The sequence below is a fragment of the Lithobates pipiens genome, unplaced genomic scaffold (assembly GCF_037356315.1).
Source record: "Lithobates pipiens isolate NorthernLeopardFrog02 unplaced genomic scaffold, aLitPip1_a1.2 Scaffold_18, whole genome shotgun sequence".
Taxonomy (NCBI): domain Eukaryota; kingdom Metazoa; phylum Chordata; class Amphibia; order Anura; family Ranidae; genus Lithobates; species Lithobates pipiens.
Window position 1 is genome coordinate 343549610 of NW_027507758.1, and position 22789 is coordinate 343572398.

The following is a 22789-nucleotide window of genomic DNA, read 5'->3' on the forward strand; positions in this document are numbered from 1 at the left end:
CCTAGTAGCCAATAGCTTTGGTCTAGGAATTTGATCTGAGCATGCGTGGCGCTTTGTCCGTCGGAGTAGGCTACACATGATCGGAGTATGTCCGATCGGAGCATGTTGTCGGAACATTTTATAGACAAGTTGGAAAACTTAGTCCGTCAGATATTCCAACGGAAACAGTCCAATGGAGAAAACACACAGTTGGATTATCTGACAATACGGTCCGACCAGACACATTCCGTCGGAATCTCCGACCGTGTGTACAAGGGCTAATACACTAACTTGCTAGTAGCAATGAACAGAGCCCTGTTCTATTTATCTCCACTCCAACATCACATTGCAAATGACTGTTCTGGGAAGGATCCTTTTATAGTGGGAGGGGGGGGGGGTGGATCTATGAGCAATTAGCCCTGATTGGACAAATCTTTCATTGTTTCAGTCGATCAGGGTTTCCAATGCACTGTGCGGCGCACAGTATATTGTGGGGCACTTGTGGGCCAAACAAATGGTCGAACTCCCAAAAATTTGGGTTTTTGCCAGATTCATGCTCGGGCCGAACCGTTCGCCCAACACTACTTATGAAATTAAACAGCTAGTTATTTGTCAAACACGCTTTATGATATGTGTGATTACTTGCATCCTATGCAATATTCATAGGTCAAACCATGAGACGCATTTGTTACAGGCCACATTTTGAGTATTAACCGCTTCCCGACCAGCCGCTGCAGTTATAATGTGGCAGGTTGGCACCCCTCCATGTGTTGTCATAGCTATATGTCAGATCATGGGGTCAGGATAGCAGGCGCACACGGGGGTGCTGATGATCATGGGCGATGACCACCGGCCATGAGCGATCGTGGGCAGGAGACACAGAACAGGGACAAATGTGTGGAAACACACACTTCCCTGTTCTGTTCTGACAGGAGTGACAGATCGTGTGTTCCTATTAGCTAGGAACCATGATCCATCACTTACTCTAGTCAGTCCCCTCCCCCCTTCAGTTAGAATCACCTCCCAGGAAACACAGTTAACCCCTAGATCGCCCCCTAGTGTTAACTCCTTCACTGCCAGTGACATTTTTACAGTAATCAATGTATTTTTATAGCATTGATCGCTGTATTAATGCCAATGGTCCCAAAAATGTGTTAAAATTGTCCAATGTGTCTGCTATAATGTCGCAGTCATGATAAAAATCGTAGATCGCTGCCATTACTAGTAAAAAAAAATAATAATAATAAAAATGCTATAAATCTAACCCCTATTTTATAGACGCTATAACTTTTGCGCAAACCAATCAATATACGCTTATTGTGATTTTTTTTTATCAAAAATATGTAGAAGAATACATATTGGCCTAAACTGAGAAAGAAATTTGCTTTTTTTTTTTTTTTTTATTGGGATATTTATTATAGCAAAAAGTACAAAATATTGTGTTTTTTTTCAAAATTGTCGCTATTTTTTTGTTTATAGCGCAACAAATAAAAACTGCAGAGGCGATCAAATACCACCAAAAGAAAGCTCTATTTGGGAAAAAAAAGGAGGTTAGTTTTGTTTGGATGCAACGTCGCTCGGCCGCGCTATTGTCAGTTAAAGCGACGCAGTGCCGAATCGCAAAAAGGCTCTGGTCGGGAAGGGGGTACATTTTTCCGGGACTGAAGTGGTTAATACCAACAAAGACACTAATGTTGGCAAACATTTGAGATTTTGATATGCTTTGGATACTTGAAAAGAGAAGTTTTCTATATTTTTAAACTTGAAACTTGTATTCCCAAAAGGGATGTATTTGGAATAGGAAGGGACTAATTTCTATGAGTAACAAGAGTCCTCAGCCTCTCTGTATACCACACCAGTACCCCCCCCTTCCCCCTCCATTCTCCCACCCGTCCTTTTCTGTATTTTTCTCCCTCCCTCTCCCCCTCTTTTCCCCTTCTCCCCCCCCCCCCCATTTCTCTTCTCCTTCTTCCCCCCCCCCTCTTTTTGCTCTCCTCATTCCATTTCCCCTTCCCCCTTTTTTCTATTTCCCTTTTCTTTTTCTTTATGGAGTTCTTCTACAATTCCTTTGTATCTTCCAGATTCTTATTGGCATCTTTTCAAATTATTTGGATTTGTTGAAAATGTTCTCGTATTACCTTTGTGAAATATACAGTTCTTTGCATTTTTTGAAATCTCTTAGTTCCCTGTTGCACTTCAGCATCTACTGTTCATTTGTCTTATTTATTTTTTCATCTCTCTGCCATCCTTAATGAATTCCAGTGAACATGATGATAGTGTTTTTTTATATGTTTTCACACAACATACTGTAATTGACAATTTTATTAGTATCATATTTTTCTGTTAAATATTCCTTTCTTCTAATTTAATTTCCCGCACTTCACATGAATGTATCATCTATTCATTCTTTTTCTTTTTTTCATATTTTACTATTTAATTTTTCACTCAGAATTTACCACAGTGCTGTGGTAGTTCATTGAAGACTACAAGCCGACAGCCACAAAGCCTGTCAGACCTTCTCGTTTTTCACTCACAGAGCACTGTGAATGAGTGATATGGCTAGGTGTTGGAGTCCTGCTTGGCCACATTTTTTTTAATTGTGACAGCTAGCAGAGTCAAGGAAAAGCAGTCAGTAAACAAGCCGAAGGGTGGTAATGAATGGTTTCAGGTTGGGATTAAGCAGAAGCGTAGTCGAGCAACAAGCCATAGGTTAGTAACGAATGGTAGCGAATATACAGACAACAGCAGTAGAGACAAAAGTGAGATGTTGGATAAAGGGAGCACAATAATCTGATGAACAAAACATGCAGAGACATGGCTTAAAGTGGTGATCCGGCCGAATTGATACTTTTAAAAAAAATTCCCCTATAATACACAAGCTTAATGTATTCTAGTAAAGTTAGTCTGTAAACTAAGGTCCATTTTGTTAGTTTATAGCATTAGTTTGTTATTTTATAAACTTCCAGCAGGCCATGGCCATCTTAAGTGTGGGTATCTGAAGCCAGACTGTATTTCTTCCTGGATCTCATCCTTGCAGATCTCACATATGCTCAGTGCAGCACAAGCAGTGTAATAGGTTTTAGGTCAGGTTTCCATAGCAACGACAGTGTCAGACTAAGTTGCCGCCCCTTAGCTATGCAAATCTCTCCTCCCCTCCTCCCTCCAGCAACCAGGAAATAAATTACAATTGCATTATTTCTTGTATTGCCTACCTGCAAATGACGTAGACCAGGGGCCTCCAAACTGCGACCCTGGGGCCGAATGTGGCCCTTTGCTTGCCTTTTTCCAGCCCTTGGGAAACTTTTCCTTCCACTAATACATGACACTATTCCTCCCTCTGATACCAATGATGGGGCATTATTTCTTCCATTGACACTAAAGATGGGGCACTATTAATACCACTGACCCCAACGATGGGGCGCTATTCCTCCCATTGACACCAATGATAAAGCTCTATTCCTCAATCTGACACCAACAATGTAACACTAATAATCCCACTGACACCAATGATGGTGCACTATTCCTTCCTCTGACACCAATGATGGGGAACTACTAATCCCACTGACACCAACGATGGGTCACTATTCAGCCTACTGACACCAGCAATAGGGCACTAATTCACCCCCTAATACCAAAGATGCACTGTTTACTCCCACTGATGCCAGGATTATTCTTACTCCTAAATGATGACCACAGTTCGGCCCTCCCAAAGACTGGAGGACATTAAACTGGCCCTTTGTTTAGAAAGTTTGAAGACCCCTGACGTAGACCAAATAAAGTTGAATTTCTATCACATCACATCGCCCCCGGCAAATCGCATGACAACATCCCCCACAAATCGCATCACATCGCCCACTGCAAATCGCATCACATCTCCCACCGCAAATTGTATCACATCATCCCCTGCAAATCACATCATAACACACCCAGCAAATCACATCACATCTCCCCCAGCACATTGCACCATATCACCCCAGGCAAATCGTTTTACATTGACCCATCAAATCGTATCACATCACCCCCAGCAAATCGCATCACAACCCCCGCAAATCGCATCACATCGCCCCCAACAAATCGCATGACAGTGCCCCGCAAATCACATCCCATCACCCCCCGCAAATCGTATCACATTGCCCCAACAAATCGCATCACAACACCCCCCACAAATTGCATCACATCGCCCACTGCAAATCACATCACATCGCCCACCACAAATTGCATCACATCATCCCCCGCAAAACGCATCCCAAAACCCCCAGCAAATCGCATCACATCGCCCCCAGCACATCGCACCATATCACCCCAGCAAATCGTTTTACATCGCCCCATCAAATCATATTACATCACCCCCAGCAAATCGCATCACAACCCCCCCGCAATTGCATCACATTGCTTCAAACAAATCGCATCACAACACCCCACGAAAATCACATCACATCAATATACAAGCAGACAAAAGGAAAATAACTTGAAAAGGACATCCATTACACAAAGAAAAGAGGAAAGACATTCTAACACACAGAATAAAGAAAGGGAAGACATAAAAAAAAATACGGAAATTACAAAAAACAGTTATATATATATATATATATATATATATATATATATATATATATATAGTGAGCACATTTAGACCTGACATGTGGACAGGACAATCCACATGTGTTCTGGCAAAAAGGGAATTGTTCCCATTTTAAAAATGGCGCCGTGTTCCGCCTTAAATTGCGCAATTTCCTTTTGGAAACAACATGCTTTTTCAACACAGTGTAAACCACACAGACTCATGGGAAATGATGTGTCATCATTTTGAGGAAATGGAGAACAAGCGAGGTACCTAATGTAAGTGAGGGGATCAAACAAGCAAAATCTTTAAATATGAACAATTCCTGGCCTGCAAAGATGGAAGAATCACGCAATTTGAAACCCAATGGCCTCTTTGGCGTCACTTTTGCAATGTCTCCAAGTATAACATATTTTTTTAGCTACCTCAACCAAATATGGATACATTTTTCTTTATCTTTTCTTGTTATGCCACGTATACATGATCGGACTATCCGGCGGACTTAGTCCGGCAGACAAACCACCAGACTTTGCAGCGGAGGTCCACTGGACTTTCCAAACGAGCAGATCTGTCAACACACAACCGGACTTTTCCGGCGGAGAAAACGCCAGACTCTTGAAATTAACGGACTTGCCCACACACGCAGAAAAGTCAGTTCATTTTGAATGTGGCTCCAGGTAGACGGGACTAGCAAAGGAGATCAATGTCACTGTCTCCATCGGCGAGATTGACACCTCGCTGGCCCCATCGCCTGGTATGGGCTTAAAGGGGAAGCCCTACGCAGAAAAAACGGCATGGGGGTCCCCCCCAGGTCCATATCAGACCCTTATCCGAGCACGCAGCCTGGCCAGTCAGGAAAGGGGGTGGGGATGAGCAAGCACCCCCCCCTCTCCTGAGCCGTACCAGGCCACGTGCCCTCAACATGGGGGGGTGCTTTGGGGAAAGGGGGGCCATGTTGAGGAGGACAAGGGCCTCTTCCCGACAACCCTGGCCATTGGTTGTCAGGTTCTGCGGGCGGGGGGCTTATCGGAATCCGGGAGCCCCCTTTAATAAAGGGGCCCCCAGATACCGGCCCCCCCACCCTATGTGAATGAGTATTGGGGTACCATGTACCCCTAACCCATTCACATGGTAAAAAAAAAGTGTAAAGAGAAAAACAGAACACATGTTTTTAAAATAATTTATTGGACAGCTCCGGTGGTCTTCAGTCTTGGGGGGTCTTCTCGCCGGACTCCTCCGCTATCTTCTGCTCTTTTGCTAGCTCCTTTACTAGTGGAGGAGCCTGGCTTTCTTCTTCGTTGTCGCTGCCGCCGTCCGGGGGTCTTCTTCCGACTTCGGGGGTCTTGTTCCCCTCTTCAGTTCTTCTTGCCAGGCCCACACATGGGCGGATAGTCTGATTGCATGTACGCGCCATTAGTCCTTTTTACCAATATAATCGGTTCTATATTAACAAAGATTCAATTTGGGTATACCTGTAATACTCTGAATTTACTCTTGGTTATTAGATTAACGTTTAGTAACAGAGGGAAATATGAATGGTTCATACAGAGGAATCATATGGTATACATAGTATCATGCTTGGGTCTAATCTAGTACTTTCAAGATGTTAAAAATATAAATGAGTACTGTATATAACAAAGGTGTAGAATATATCCATGTGTATTCATTTGCTAATTTGCTTGAATTGACCATCTTGCTCTGTTCATCTATGATTTCTTTTTTGTACTATTGAAAAGTTTCAATAAAAACTACTTTGGAAAAAAAAATAACATGACAACTTTTATCTCTTCATGCAATTCCAATTTGACCCTACATAATAGTGCAGCCAATACTGAGCAAAAGCAAGTCAAGTCTGTACGTTAACTAAAAGACTTTTGTGTAAAAACATCACATAGATTGATATACTTCAGCATTGTAGCTGCACTAAGGTTTTAGCTGAAAAAAGCTTTACTTTTATTTTTATTTTTTTTATGCCAGCCTTGGAAAGTTTAGCTGTTTCTTGTTAAATGGTTTTATTGTAGTTACATTTACTATAAGTTTGTGCTGCAGAATAAAAATTGCTTTTCTGTGCTGAACCAGCTAAATAGAGATGGATACAAAATAGAGTGATTTTTTATTAGAAAGAAAAAGGATGAGAGGAAAAATGGATTTTAGAGCCTTAGGCAGAGACAAATTAAACTTGGACATTGAAAGACTGATTGTGGAATGCATTATGAGATGTAAAACACTGCGAACAAGGGCTGAGCAATAGCGGATATCAGATTTAAAGTAAAATATATTTATTTAACACTTTACACCCAACTCCAACTACAAACTCAATTTTTTTGTGTGTTAAGCCGCGTACACACGGGCGGACTGTCTGGCCTACTTAGTCCGCCGAAAAACACATTTCAGCGGACAGTCCGCTCGTGTGTGGGCTTCAGCTGACTTTTTCAGCGTGCAGTCTGGCGGACTAAGTATTTCGGGATTTCCGTAATACTGTCCGTCGGACTCGCATTTCGGCGGACAATCCGCCCGTGTGTGTGCCAGTCCGCCGTACTTTTGAAATGAGCGGACTTTTCCCGCCCGGAGAAAAGTCCGCTCATTTCGAGCGGGTATCCAGGTAGGCGGGGCCCGCAAAGGAGACGTCGCTGGCCCCGCCGCCTGGTATGGACTTAAAGGGGAACCCCAACGCTGAAAAAAATTGGCGTGGGGGTCCCCCCAAGTCCACAACAGACCCTTGTCCGAGCACGCTACCCGGCCGGCCAGGAAAGGGGGGCGAGCGAGCGCCCCCCTCCTGAGCCGTACCAGGCCGCGTGCCCTCAACCTGGGGGGGTGCCTTGGGGAAGGGGGGGCCGCGCGGCCCCCCCACCCCAAAGCACCTTGTCCCCATGTTGATGAGGACAAGGGCCTCTTCCCGACAACCCTGGCCGTTGGTTGTCGGGGTCTGCGGGCGGGGGACTTATCGGAATCCGGGAGCCCCCCTATGTGAATGAGTATGGGGTACAATGTACCCCTACCCATTCACCTGTAAAATAAAAGTACCAAAAAAAACACAACACACGAGATAAAATACTTTATTGCACAGCTCTTCCGTCTTCGGGGGTCTTCTCGCCGGACTCCTCTGCTATCTTCTTGTAGCTCTTTTGCTAGCGGAGGAGTCCGGCTTTCTTCCCCGCCGCCGGCCTCTTCTCCCGACTACGGGGGTCTTGTCCCCCTCTTCGGTTCTTCTGCCGGGCCACCGCGCCTTCTTATAGCTCTTTTACAGGCGGTGGCCCGGTCTTCTGTCGCCGCCGTCGCCGCCGCCTTCCATTCTTCTTCTTCTTCTTCTTCTTCTTCTTCTTCTTCTTCTTCTTCTTCTTCTCCAGGAGATGTTGCCTCGACGATCTCTCCGGCCGGAATGCCAGGGACGCACTGCGCGGCCACTTATATAGGGACAAGGGGCGGTGTCACATGGCTTTATGTCACATGGGTTGGTCACATGGGTTGATGTCACATGGGGACTATGGCATCGTAAGGGGGCGGGGTCACCAACCCATGTGACATAAAGTCATGTGACACCGCCCCTTGTCCCTATATAAGTGGCCGCGCAGTGCGTCCCTGGCATTCCGGCCGGAGAGATCGTCGAGGCAACATCTCCTGGAGAAGAAGAAGAAGAAGAAGAACGGAAGGCGGCGGCGACGGCGGCGACAGAAGAACCGAAGAGGGGGACAAGACCCCTGAAGTCGGGAGAAGAGGCCGGCGGCGGGGAAGAAAGCCGGACTCCTCCGCTAGCAAAAGAGCTACAAGAAGATAGCGGAGGAGTCCGGCGAGAAGACCCCCGAAGACGGAAGAGCTGTGCAATAAAGTATTTTATCTCGTGTGTTGTGTTTTTTTTGGTACTTTTATTTTACAGGTGAATGGGTAGGGGTACATTGTACCCCATACTCATTCACATAGGGGGGCTCTCGGATTCCGATAAGCCCCCCGCCCGCAGACCCCGACAACCAACGGCCAGGGTTGTCGGGAAGAGGCCCTTGTCCTCATCAACATGGGGACAAGGTGCTTTGGGGTGGGGGGGCCGCTTCCCCAAGGCACCCCCCCATGTTGAGGGCACGCAGCCTGGTATGGCCGGCCGGGTAGCGTGCTCGGACAAGGGTCTGTTGTGGACTTGTGGGGGAAACCCAACGCCAATTTTTTTCAGCGTTGGGGTTCCCCTTTAAGTCCATACCAGGCGGCGGGGCCAGCGACGTCTCCTTCGCGGGCCCCGCCTACCTGGATACCCGCTCGAAATGAGCGGACTTTCCTCCGCGTGTGTGGGCGAGTCCGTTCATTTCAAAAGTAGGGCGGATAGTATGGCGGACTTAGTACGCCGTATTAGTCCGCTCAAAAAGTGGTGTGTGTGGTCAAGTACGTTCATTCGGAAGTATGACGGACTGTCCGTCGGATTGTCTGACGGACTAAGTTGGCCAGACAGTCCGCCCTGTGTGTACGCGGCTTTAGATACTAACATACACTAAATTACCAAAAGTATTGGGATGCCTGCCTTTACACGCACATAGACTTTAATGGCATCCGAGTCTTAGGCCGCGTACACACGGGCGGACTGTCTGACGGACTTGGTCCGCTGAAACGTGTTTTAGCGGACAATCCGCTCTTGTGTGGGCTTCAGCTGACTTTTTCAGCGGACAGTCTGGCGGACTAAGTCTTTCGGAATTTCCGTAATATTGTCCGTCCAAACTTGGTTTCAGCGGACAATCCGCTCATGAGTAGGCAAGTTGGACGGACTAAGTATGGCGCATGCTCAGAAAGGATTTACACGGCCGAAGGTTGCATTGCAGTGTATTGGACGTCGTATTTCTAGTCCCGTCGTACGTGCTGTACACGTCATCGCGCAAGCTTTCAGCGGACTGTCTGTTCGTCGTGTGTGGTCAAGTCCGTTCATTCAAAAGTAGGACGGACTGTCTGTCGGATTGTCTGACGGACTTAGTTGGATGGATAGTCCGCCCGTGTGTACGCGGCCTTAGTCCATAGGGTTCAATATTGAGTTGGCCCATCCTTTATAGCTATAACAGCTACAACTCTTCTGGGGAGTGTGTCTATGGGAATGTTTGACCATTCTTCCAGAAGCATATCTGTGAGGTCAGGCACTGATGTGGATGAGAATGCCTGGCTTGCAGTCTCCGCTCTAATTTATCCCAAAGGTGATTTACCGGGTTGAGGTCAGGACCTGTGCAGGCCAGTTAAGTTTCTCCACCACAAACTCGCTTATCCATGTCTTTATGGACCTTTTTTCATGTGCACAGTCATGTTGAAAGAGGAAGGGGCCATCCCCAATCTGTTCCCACGCATTTGTGAGGTCAGTCACTGATGTGGACGAGAAGGCCTGGCTCGCAGCCTCTGCTGTAATTCATCACAAAAGTGTTCTATCACCTCTGTGTTCTATAGGGTTGAGGTCAAGGCCAGTCAAGTTCCTCCACCCCAAACTCACTCATCCATGTCTTTATGGACCATGCTTTGTGCACTGGTCCAAATCATTTGATGGAGGGGGATTATGGTTTGGGGTTGTTTTTCAGGGGTTGGGCTTGGTCCTTTAGTTCCAGTGAAGGAAACTCCTAAGGCGTCAGCATACCAAGACATTTTGGACAATTTCATGCTCCCACCTTTGGGATAAATTAGAGCAGAGAGCCAGGCCTTCTCGTCCACATGAGTGCCTGACCTCACAAATGTGCTTCTGGAAGACTGGTCAAACATTCCCATAGACACACTCCTAAACCTTGTGGACAGCCTTCCCAGATGATTTGAAGCTGTTATAGCTGCAAAGGGTGGGCCAAATCGTTATTGAACCCTTAATATTGGACTAAGACTGGGATGCCATTAACGTTTATGTGCGTGTAAAGGCAGGCTTCCCAATAAGTTAGGTAAATTAGTGTATCTGTGTATATGTATTAAATATAACAAGCATGGTCCAGCCTACCAGGGTAATTGACTGGTGTTGCTATGAGGATCACAAACAATGGGTCACCATGGAAAAAGAAACCCCCCCACTCCCAATTACAGGTCTACCATAGCTGTCTGCAGCATTGCCAAGAGAGGGCCAGGAACACTCGAAAGTTGGTAACACTATTTGGATATTGACATTTTATTTCTGAACCACAGACATCTTACCTCAATCATCCATATTAACATCAGTCTTGGGAAACCCAGAGAATGATCCAGGCCTAAGCAACCAAAGTTATGCCTTCTTGCCATGGTGAGCAAATTTTGCCTCATATACTTTTTAAACTGAGGTAAATGAAGTGTAGTTATGCACATCTTTGCTCCTTGCTCCGTCCACCTTTGAACTTCCAGAGTGCATACTAGCTCCGAAACTTCCTTGAAGCAATACCTAGAGTAAGAGAGCTCAACTGTCAACTAAACCTGTTTAAAGCTGTATGCAAACCAAGAACACCAACTCCCCATTCCATCGCTAAGATTTATAATATCTTATCCACCCCAGAAGAGTACTACCCACCTATTTTACATAAATGAGAAAAGGACCTATCAATCGCCTTTATCATACAGCAAGGTGAATGTATCCTGTACTTTTCTCATAAATCCTCAATAGAAAATTTGTTTCAGGAATTAGGGTATGCAATACTTACCAGATGTTATAAACTCCTCTTTATATTACATAAATAAAACATCAAATCACTGACCTTTTCTGGTGTTGTGAGGTCACATCAGGTACAATGGCACATACGTATCTTTTATAAAAAAAAACTATTTTGGACCATAGTCACAGTTACAATCAAGGATCTTACTATGGTGGATCTAAGCCAGAACCTGGTAGCCTATTTACTCCACATGACTAACAGATGTCTATCAAAATATAAAGTCTTGTTAATGATTAATTTTCCTAATTGCAGCGAGAGCTTGTATCCCTCTCTTGTAGAAACAGAGCACCCCACCTAATAACCAATTATAGTTTTCAAAAATCAACAATATCTTGCAAATGGAAGATTTACCTTTTACATTACATAGCCCAGAAGATTAATTTAGAACGCCGTGGAGGCCTTGGATATATTTCAAAACCACTGCTTCTTATCTACAGGCATAGTAGTTACACAAAGTACTTGCATTACTGATGGTGTTGATGTGTTCAATGTTCATATGGAGTCTATTGCTAAATTAATACTACTGGAAAAAAATCACAAACACATGAATTCCTGTGTATGCATAATCCAATTGTAATTACTGTGAAAGCATAAATAAAATGAATTTATAAAACAGAGAACCGAGCAAAGCTGTCAAAACTATTTGAAATTTGTGTTCAGAAGAGGTACTGTTTTTTTAGGTTTAACAGAAAGTTAGGTGCACAATGGATTTCTAGCAGATTAATAAGTATTTTTTTTCTTCTTGAAACATTTTAAAGGAAATAATATATGAGCAAATGTGAATGTGTTTAAATTTCTCAGACATTCAATTTAAATGGTGTGAAAGTGTCTGATTCAGTTGTGTAACAATCTCACTGTTTACTGAGCATAACAAAAATTCATGCAGGCAGATCATAAGAGATCTGCACTGGATCCAGAAAATTGAAAATGAAATGAAAATGTCATTAACATTTCTATTGTTTTCTGCTGTTAACCTCATAAGCAATTATGAAAACCTCTCATCCTTCCCTGATGAATGCAGGTTGAGTGAAGGTAAGATATTCTGAGGATCTGTTGTTTTAAAACTGATTCCTTTTTGTATGACTAACATATGCTGCTGGTAATCAAATTCTTGAAGGCTGACTACATTTGTGAAAATCTAAACCCTATAACTGAAGATTGTTAAATCAACGTCATTATATCATTCATTGTTCTGTTGTAAAATAACACTTAAAACAACCTTATCAAACCTAGTCAATGCACACAGAATTTTCACCGAGGTTACCTGTCATTTCTGCAGTGACAGAGTAGAACTTAAACATAAATACTATTAAAGCTATGTCAAGCATACTGCCATGCCAAGCACAGCTATTACTGACAAATCATACTGTGCAAAAATCTCTAGTTCTAGCTCTGTCAGTCTAGTCTTTGCTATGAGGTTTAAAGAAATTAGCATTTTTCATAAATAATTCCTCAAAAGTTAAGTGCTAAATAGAGATTCTGTGGGATTTATGGAACTTACAATTGCAGAACTGTATGGATTTTATATATGCTATCCCTGCTTAATTTGCCTGTTCTATGGCTGCTCTAAAAGTTGATATGACATATGAAATATCATATCGAAATATACTTTTTACTCATACACTATGGGGGTTCTTTACGAAAGGCAAATCCACTTTGCACTGCAAGTGCACTTGGAAGTGCAATCGCTCTAAATCTAAGGGGTGGATCTGAAATGAGTGGAAGCTCTGCTGATTTTATCATCCAATCATGTGCAAGCTAAAATGCTGTTTTTTATTTTCCTTGCATGTCCCCTTCGTATCTACAGCAACTTTACTTCCAAGTGCACTTGCAGTGCAAAGTGGAGCTTCCTTTAGTAAATAACCCCCCATATGTACAGATAAACATTTTTTTACTGCATCATTTGCTAAACATACTTTTTTATGGTGTTCTTTCCCACAGTTATTTTTTTCCTGAAAATTAAAATATGATATAGCAAAATGTCCTTGGGATCTGAAGCAAAATATACTGCATAATCCATTGAATCTGTCAGCAATAATATCAACTTTTGTGTAAATAAAAAGATAAAAACTTCACTCACTGAAGATGTGGTATCAAATAAAAGTAAAAAATACGGATTTTTCTGTATTTTAAGGGGTGATAGTTGTTGGGGTGAATTATGGGTGTGGCAAGACTGCAGTAATAGGGGGAGGGGCTTAAAGGGGTATCCTTAAATAAAACCAGAGAATAAAACTTAAGCCTACTCTGCTATAGGTCAGGAGTGTCTAACACATGAAGTGCATGGGTCAGGAGTGTGTAAAACATGAAGTATGGAGGTCAGGAGTAAGTGACACACTCAGGGCAGTGGTCAGGAGTAAGTATCACATGGAGAGCTGAGGTCAGGTGTAAGTATCACATGGGGAGTAGAGGTCAGTGCTAAGTATAACACAGAGAGCAGAAGCCTGGAGTAAGTGTCAAGACCAGGATCACCTGCTGGTGGCACTGTGATTCCCAGAGTGAAGAGTTGTAGTTACACCAGTGGGTGTCTTCCAGCAGCCAGCAGAAAATCAGTCTGCACCTTATGTTGGCTGATGGGAGGGTATTTAGTTCCTCCTCTACTATTCACTGTTGCTTCAGTATTTTTCCCTGCTAGCCAGATACTGCTTGCTATTCATCCTGAGTCGGATTCCTGCCTTAGCCTACTCTTGCCTTGTACCTATACCTTGTACCTTGTACCTGCTACCCCTTGTTCCTGATCCAAGTGTTCCTCATTTTGTATATTGTATATATTGTAATATAGTTAGGTTGTCAGGCATTTTGTCACTTTACTTTCACATTATGGTTTACATATATCTTTATATTTGCCATGTTTTCTGTTTGCTGGTGTTTAGATCAGTTTTGTTTCACTATTTATAAACTTGTTTAAGTCATATATAGTCTGGTCTCAGTTTCCAAAGTGTAGTTGTGCAAATCTGGCCATTGCTGTTGCTGGATGTCAGCATTCGGCATCCCTGAAAGTAATTTACAATAAAAAGTAGTGGTATTTTACCCATCACAGCACCACCAGCGGAGTAGGCATTCCTCTTCACACTTCTCATTCCCAGCAAGTCCCTGGCCGCATGGCAGTGGATTGGAAACCATATATTGTGCCGATGACTCAGCCACCCTAAAATGTTGCTGCTGGACTCTGTAGTCAGAAGGTTTAAAATTAAAGCTGGCCCACCGCACACATGAGCAATTGGCTACAGAGGTAGGCAGCTCATTTTGAGGCACCTGCACAGTGTAATGTTTATATTACATGACCTCGGAGCCTGGAACATTCTGAGGATGTTTGTTTCCCAGGAACAGACATGTTGGGAAATGGGGATAAATGGCAACCCTAATTTAATATGTTGTTACCTAATTTAAAATAAGAAAAACTATTTGTCAGCAAGGGAGTATGTAATTTGAATGGGATCCTTTAAAAACACAACACAAAGCATCCAAAAAAGCCTTGAAGTAAAATTGTAGTTAAGTCCTTCTCTTCATGCCTAGAATCCCCCGAGTTCCAACAGGTCCATTGGCTCCTGTAAACACCAAGGGAATATAAGCTTCCCTGATTCCCACCCTTATCAGTCATGAGAAACCACAGTTGATGAGACAGAGGTGACCAGGCATGTGATCTGTCAATAGGTGTCTGGTCCAAAATATATCTGCCATGCAACCAGCTAGGTTGGGGCACAAAATCATGCATCCCCGTTAGAAGATTCAGACACTTCCGATAGACCTGCTTCAACTTTATCCAGGGTTCTCTGCTTACAGTGTGGTGGTCCTATGTCTACAGTCATTCACTTGGGTTTTTCAGACCAGAGACTCTTCATACTACCTGCCTGTTGAACAGGTCTAGAGAACCCTTCAGGCAGCCACCTGGACTAACAGAGACTGCCTCCTTGTCAGAGAGGTTTTGACCCCAAGGCAAATGCAAATAGTTGTTTGTAATATTCTTATATTGTTCCTCTCATAGACTGTACTGTGCTGCCACCTAGTACGTTTGTTGGGAGTTACTCCTAACTCCAGTTATGGTAATAGTTGGATTGTCTCCTATTATTTGTTCTGTGCTTATTGCAAATCTTTGTTACCATCTCATTTGCATTGTCAATTTATCCTACATTCATTTAATAAACCTAAAGTTGCATGTTGCGGTTTTTCTAATCATTTAGATGATACCTCTACATTACATTGAAACTCATAAAAAGCAATTTAAATCATATAACTCATAAAATAAAATGGATAAAATAATTAAATGAAGAAATAATTAAAAAGGGTCAGACACTATGGCCACTTGGTCTTTTGCTGACATCACTCTTCTATGTTTCTCTACATCTAGGAAGGACAGTTAGGCTATAATATATATATATCCTTTAAAATTAAGCTTTTATCACTTTAGAACATTATGAATGGTGAAATATGACTTCTCACAAGAACATGCAGTAGGCCAAATAAGCCAGTCAGTAATAATTTTTCATTGTTATTGTTAGCTTGAGCTGATGTTAGGTCAAAATTAATTGGCTAATTTGGGTTGCTACACTTTTAAAATTATAAAAGCCCTTTGCACTGCAAGCAATTACTAGTCAACCCTCTTAAAGCTGTTAGCAATTACTGCTCAAGATGCAAATTAAAGTGACTAACAGAATTACAGCAAAGTATCTCAAATCTTCTGCAAACCCACATGCCAGACAATCTACTCCCACGTTATAGCCAAATTGAGCATTCGGAGACCCTTGCTCTCAGTGTGAAAGCTGCGATCTCTCTACAGGTTTCTAAGGTGCCCCCTGCTGAGTTAGAGTTAGACGTTTCCATTTAGCAGTGAGCAGAAGATTTGCTCAGTAGAGAGGTGGTTGACTTCTCCACCATTGCTTCTTAACAGGGAGCAAAAGCCTCATTCAGCAGCAGGGCCTCCAATGCAGATAAACACATCTAAGGGGTGCTGTGAGTTTATAAAAAGTGCGAGAAACAAAAATATTCAGAGAGCTCACAGGCTCAGGTTAGGCTGCTCACAACGGGCAAGGTTACCCTTCTGTGGGTACCCAGCAGGTTACCAGAAAATGGAAATAGCATCAAATGATAAAAAGGTCCAAATTAAGTTATTTGGTGTACCCTAAAAAACAACAGCCAATGTGTTTTAGGGCGAGAAGAAACTCCACCTTCACCAAAGCTTTAATTAAAGCAAAAACATTGAATTAACTCAAAATAAGGCTTTTCAGTGTGAATTTACAGTATGTAGGGAAGCTAATTGCTGGATTAGGAGAGTTCATAGCCAGCAGCATCTGCATGAGCAATCAAAATAAACCAATACATTTATTTGGACCTTTAATTGGTGCAGGATTTTCTGCGCAGCAGGGAACAGGCTTTTCTATTCAGACTGAGGTTGCTTTTTAACAAAGACAAACTGTAATGCCCCGTACACACGATTGGACTTTCCGACAGAAAATGTGCGATCGGATCATGTTGTCGGAAAATCCAATCGTGTGTGGGCTCCATCGGACTTTTTCCATCGGAATTTCCAACACACAAAGTTTGAGAGCTGGATCTAAAATTTTGCAACAACAAAATCCAATCATTTAAATTCCGATCATGTGTAGACAATTCCCATGGACAAAGTGCCACGCATGCTCAGAATAAATTACGAGACGAAAGTTATTGGCTACTGCCCTCTTTATAGTCCTGTCTTACATGGTTTACCTCACCTTGTTCTGAACGATCAGATTTTCCGACAACTTTGTGCAACCATGTGTATGCAAGACAAGTTTGGGCCAAAATCCGTTGGAAAAAATCAGACGGATTTTGTCATCGGAATTTCCGACCATGTGTATAAGGCATAAGGCTTTGCATACATTTTGTTTTGTTGCACCTGGAATGTATTTAGCTGACTGAAACTGAAAGTTCACTCAGGCTTTGACATTAATATGCAGATTTGATAGCCTCTAAACACTAGTCAGGCTTTTTAATACATTTTAAATAGTTTGGCTTCTGTTTAACGCTTTTGCTGTTAGGTCTGTACGTCATATGGACCTGACAGAGGGGGGTTTTACACAAGTCAACTTCTGCATGTCGGATGCAAGCAGTCCGATGCCTTTGCAGGCATCGTATTACTCACATTACTCGCAAACCCCCCCTAGTAATGGCCAAACCTCCCTGACATGTATCCCTTGCCTATCTGTGGACCCGGGATTGGCATAGCACATGCTACTGGGTAGGGAGGAGAAAGCTGAGCGAATGTGAATCAGCTCTCCTTCCCTTCTTGATACTGACCTGGAAGCGACACGTAAAATGGATGTCACTTTCAGGTCCCCCTGTCAGTGTCCTCAACCAGCATGACAGAGAAAGAATTGAATGCCGTGTGATATGTACTGCATTAGATTCAGTGCATCACAGGGGAGACATCCAGGGTCTAAAAGATCTCATTAAAGAGAACCTGTCACCAAATAATAATCACATTGTTTGTCCCCTATGTGATAAAAAAAAGTTAAGTAAAAAATTGTTTTGTTAAATGTAGAAAATGAAAGATACACCCAAGCACATAAAATTCCCCCCAAATTATTTTGAGGCACCCCACCCCATATGCTCAAATGTAAATGCACTCATCAGGGGGAGCCTATACTGAATGCGATACACATGTTACATATTGCTGCACACATCCGAGTGAAAGCAAAATTTCCTTTGCAACGCTAAACTGTTGACCAAGTGTCACCTATGGAAAATAAAGGGTATCAAAGTTTGTTTCCATTTCACGGGTACACAACAATTTAAGAGCTGACACGTTGGGCATATAGTGAAACCTCATATTTTATATTTTTACCAAAAAACTGGGTCATTTTTTTGTGTTTGTGTGCCCCAAAATAACTCTAGTGTAAATTGTACTGAAATTTTGCATTTCCTAGACATTTCTGGCCATATTGTGTGATATAAAATATTGGAACTATCACTATTTTGCTCTCAAGGGAGTCTGCTTTGTTTTGGGGACCTAAAATTATTTTTTAAAACGGGTGCAAAAAAATGAAAAACGCCTCTAGCAGCATAAGGGTTAAAGTGGAATTTCAGCCTAGACCTAACTAGTCTTAAAGATGTGCCCTCCTCCCACCTAACACCTATGCTGACTAAATGTAACAAAAAACAAAGAGTGACCCCGTTGAACCCAACCGAATTATGTCATACACATGCCTCCCTCCCCATGTATATATATAGATATATATATAGAAAAAGAAAAAAGGATTTTGGGACTTTAAATGAGGCATGTGCATGTGCATAATAAAATGAAAAATATTAGATTATAAACAGGTTACATGTCGTAATTCCCGTTGGGAACGACAATTGTTAATTTAGATTAAATAAAGTTCAATCAATTTAATACACTTGATAAATGCAATACACAATATGATATAAGGTGTATCATATAAATGATATATGACACATATTCCCCACATGGAAGGACATAATAAATAACATAATAAATAATAAATAATAATAATGACATATTTATATTTGGTACATACAGAAATAATAAATTAACACGAATATAGATCCAATAATTGTAATCATCATAATAACTATACATATATATAATAAAGTAAATATCAGCAAAATTCATAATTTTAAAAACATGCTTGGCTTGGCTTCCCTGAATAAAAACTTGACGCATTTCATGGCGGTAACAGCCACTCATCAGGAGTAGGATGCAAAGGCTTTGGCTACAGGATAAGATAGACAAATAATGAATAAATCAAGTCTAAAGGGATGCCAACTAATCTGTGTAAAAAAGATGTATATACATTTTTTTTTATATAGTTACCTATTTTCTGCCCGCTCTGGGCCAGGCACGTGATCCGCTGAGTCATCCAAAAGCAGCTGCAGGGAAAAGGAGAGAGTGTTCAACATTAGCTGGGAAATCCAGGAAATTCTGCAAGTGGTGACATTCCCCATAGGCTTCATTGGTCCAGCCATTGTCGACAGTCCCTCCTGTCCCCCGCAGCTGCCACTGGCTGACATAGGGGAGCCAGATCATATGACTGGACTGGATCAGACTAAAAATAGTTAAGTAAGTATATACATCTTTTTCACACAGATTAGGCAGCATAGGTGTTAGGGAGAAGGAGGGGGTGGGTATTTTTAGGACTGGTTAGATGTAGGCTGGAATTTTACTTTAAATATTATTTTATTGTATAGTTTATTTAGGTTATTATTTAAACTTTTATTTGAAAACCTTTCCCTGTGTTTGTGAATTACTCCTATATGCTTTTACCTAATATGGTGAACAACTCAGTTTTTTTTATGTATGGCCAAATCAGATTTTAAGCATTACCATATGAAATATTCATGATGTAATTATGGTGTCTCCTAATGGACCAGCCCATCGCACACTTTGCTGAGAAGAACACTAATTGGTATGAACCAGGGATCCAGCACAAAATGTAATTTCAAGCCACATCATATATTTTTTATGCTACTAATTTTAGCATTTTAGTCTATAAGTATATACCACAAAAACAAATATCGACCTTGAATTATGCAGCCTGCTTTATTGTGTTTTTTTACAAATTCAAACATCAGATGCAGTTCTACAAATACAGTGATATGTAAGGAAACAGCAAAGGTTATTTGCATGACCTGGGATAAGTTAATTATCTTCACATTATTGATGACTTGTTAACTCACAGCATCAGTGAAGTGAAATCACCAAGGATTTATGAAAGGTCATCAATAACAAGAACATGTAAATCTTTCAGCTTTAGTTGGTCCCAATGTGAGTTTCTATGCCTAGTTTTCGCCAAATGTTGTTAGTGTTTACATAAACTGGAAACTGTATTAATCACAAAATATTGTAGTTTAGAATCTGGAAATGAAAAAATAATCGCAAAAAGAGAAAACACATTTAAAGGTGACTCATTAATTTTATCATAAAGTAAATACAGTATGCTTAATCAGAAAATAAAACCCAGTTTAATTGGAATGGTTGACTTTTCCTTGTACTCAGTTCTCTGTATCAAATAACTAATGCAAGACAATTAAAACAGTAGCTGCCTGATTGCTTTTGACCTGGTAAAGGGAGGCAAAGCCAATTAGAGATGAACGGTAAAGTATATTAGCGCAGGATTGTTTACCATAAATGTGTATTAAAGGATATGCTGTAAACATTGTTAGCCTAATGGTTTAAAAGTGTTATCTTCCTAATCTATGCACATTACAGTGACTATACAGAATTGTCCTGCTGTGGAACTTACAAAATTAGTGTTTATATGTGCCAAATCCTCAAATACTTTATTCTATGCACAATGGCCTTACACTACAATGTAGGCTATTTTACAGCATTGGTAAATGTCCAATCTTGCTAATCCTTACAGTGGTCCAGTGGAACTAATATTAACTAGCCTTGTCACAAAAACACTTACATATACTGAAGGTTTAAAAGGATTAATCATAAAAAGTAGTTGGTATAAGTGTTTCTCAGGTAATAAAGTTATATTGAGTATAGCAGTTTTTGCTAAAAGTAACACATATTAAAATAGATGGAAAAGGACTGATTTACTTAAAGTGTTTCTAAGCCCACAATGGTAAAATCAGTCTGCATATGCAGGAAAGCATTCTTGTTATACTCACTGTGGAACCCAAGGGGTTAATCCTCAGCATTGTGTAAAAAGGCTGTTTGATCCTGTCTTCTCTGATCCTCCCCTATTTTTACTGTCTCCAATCCATCTGCTGGTAGTACAGAGCCCTGAAGACACTCTGCACATGCTCAATTTGATGTGTATTTCTAGAGAGTTTTTTTTTTGGGAGGGTGCATGTGATCAGCACAGGGCCAATCAACACTGTCCAGACAGAGGGTCGGGGTCATGCAGGCTCACAGCACAGTCAGAGGTGAATGAAAACTGCTCCTACAAGCTTTAACCAGTTTTCAGCAGGCACAGATAGACGTCACAAGACTGCTACATACTACTGATGAGAAAAGGTATTTAGCAGTTTATATTTACTAAAATAATTGCATTTCCATGTTCTGTGTACTGTGGGAGAGCATATATAGTGAATGCAGGGTCCTGGGTTTAGTAACACTTTAATGGTACTACCTGACGTGGCACCCAGCTTATGGTGGCAGCTATGGTAGTTTACAGTATTCCAGCTAACTGCTTTACATGTCACATCTGCCAAATCAAACTGCCCATAACACAACTGCTGCCCTGGTGTAATGGGTCTTTATTTCCTTTGGAGGTAAAATAACTTATTTTGTGTAGGTGATCTGCATGGCCTTGGTTCATGAGGATATAACCAATGAGGATATAACCCATGGGTGCTCAACCTGTGGCCCTCCAGCTGTTGCATAACTACAAGTCCCATCATGCCTCTGCCCTTGGGAGTCATGCTTGTAACTGTCAGCCTTGCAATGCAACAGGTTGAGAACCCATGATATAACCCTTGAGGGTGCAGATGAGCCTTTGTCTGACTTTTTGCAAAAGGGACCTAGTGTTATGCAAAACTGCTAGGTTCTAAGCAGGTAAGTTTGTAACAGGGATCATAGATCTTGTTTTCTCCAGAATGGCTCCTCAGTAGTAGGATTAGTGATTAATGGAAACTGAGTGACTTTGTTAAAGTAGTACATTTTTCATTTAGCCAAGTGAGCCCATGTTGACATTGAATACCAAGTCATATGCAGATTAATTAAAATGACATTTCTTCTAAACTATTGAAGTGAATGCAACTTCACTGAGCTACATAAAAAAAACATTGATTTATTAGTATATCAACCCCAGTGGCTACACAGTGATGTCAGCTACATTTCTGAAATATTTTCTGGGACTTCATCAGTCACAGAATGTAACAAAAAAAATCCTTCTCATTAGTTGCATGATCATTTTTGGATGCTGGACTATGAAAACCGCAGTTACTTGTGATAAATTGTGAGTATTCCTTTTTAAAGTACTTTAACTGCTAAACTATTTTGTAAAAAAGCATATTTGACCTTTTGATAAATTGGCAAAGTATGGTAAATCATTCGTTTTTATTGTGCTTATTCCAATCTTGCTTCTATTCTCTCTTTTAAAAGACAGGCTTAAATTGGGGCTTTTGCAAATCAGTTGCAGTACAGTTTCAAAATTGGTGCATGCAAAAATTTGGTGCAATACGGTGTGATTTAAGCACGTTCAAATTGAAGGGGCTCAAATCAGACAGCACTGAATTGCATATAAATTGAGCAGGAATGTGATGCCATTCCTGTAAGATTCATATGTGGTTCATAGTGTGAACATAGGCAGCATTTTCAGAAATCATATAACTTTGTCCGTGTCCTCACAGAAAAAAAAAACATAGGAATATTAAATGAAATGAAATTAAAATAAAATAGATCCTACTTTGATTTTTGTTTACAAACTCTTTTATTCAGGAAAAAATGGTGGTACATGTAAATACAGATCAACAAACAAAAATGCATTGTAAAAAAAAGGATGGAAAATGGGCAGCATTACATTATAATCGTATGTATAGAGAGGTTAACATGGAGTATAATAACATCATCTTCATATATCGTCATATATCTATATATGTATATCTATCTCTATATATATATATATATATATATATATATATATATATATATATATATATATATATATATATATATATATATAGATAG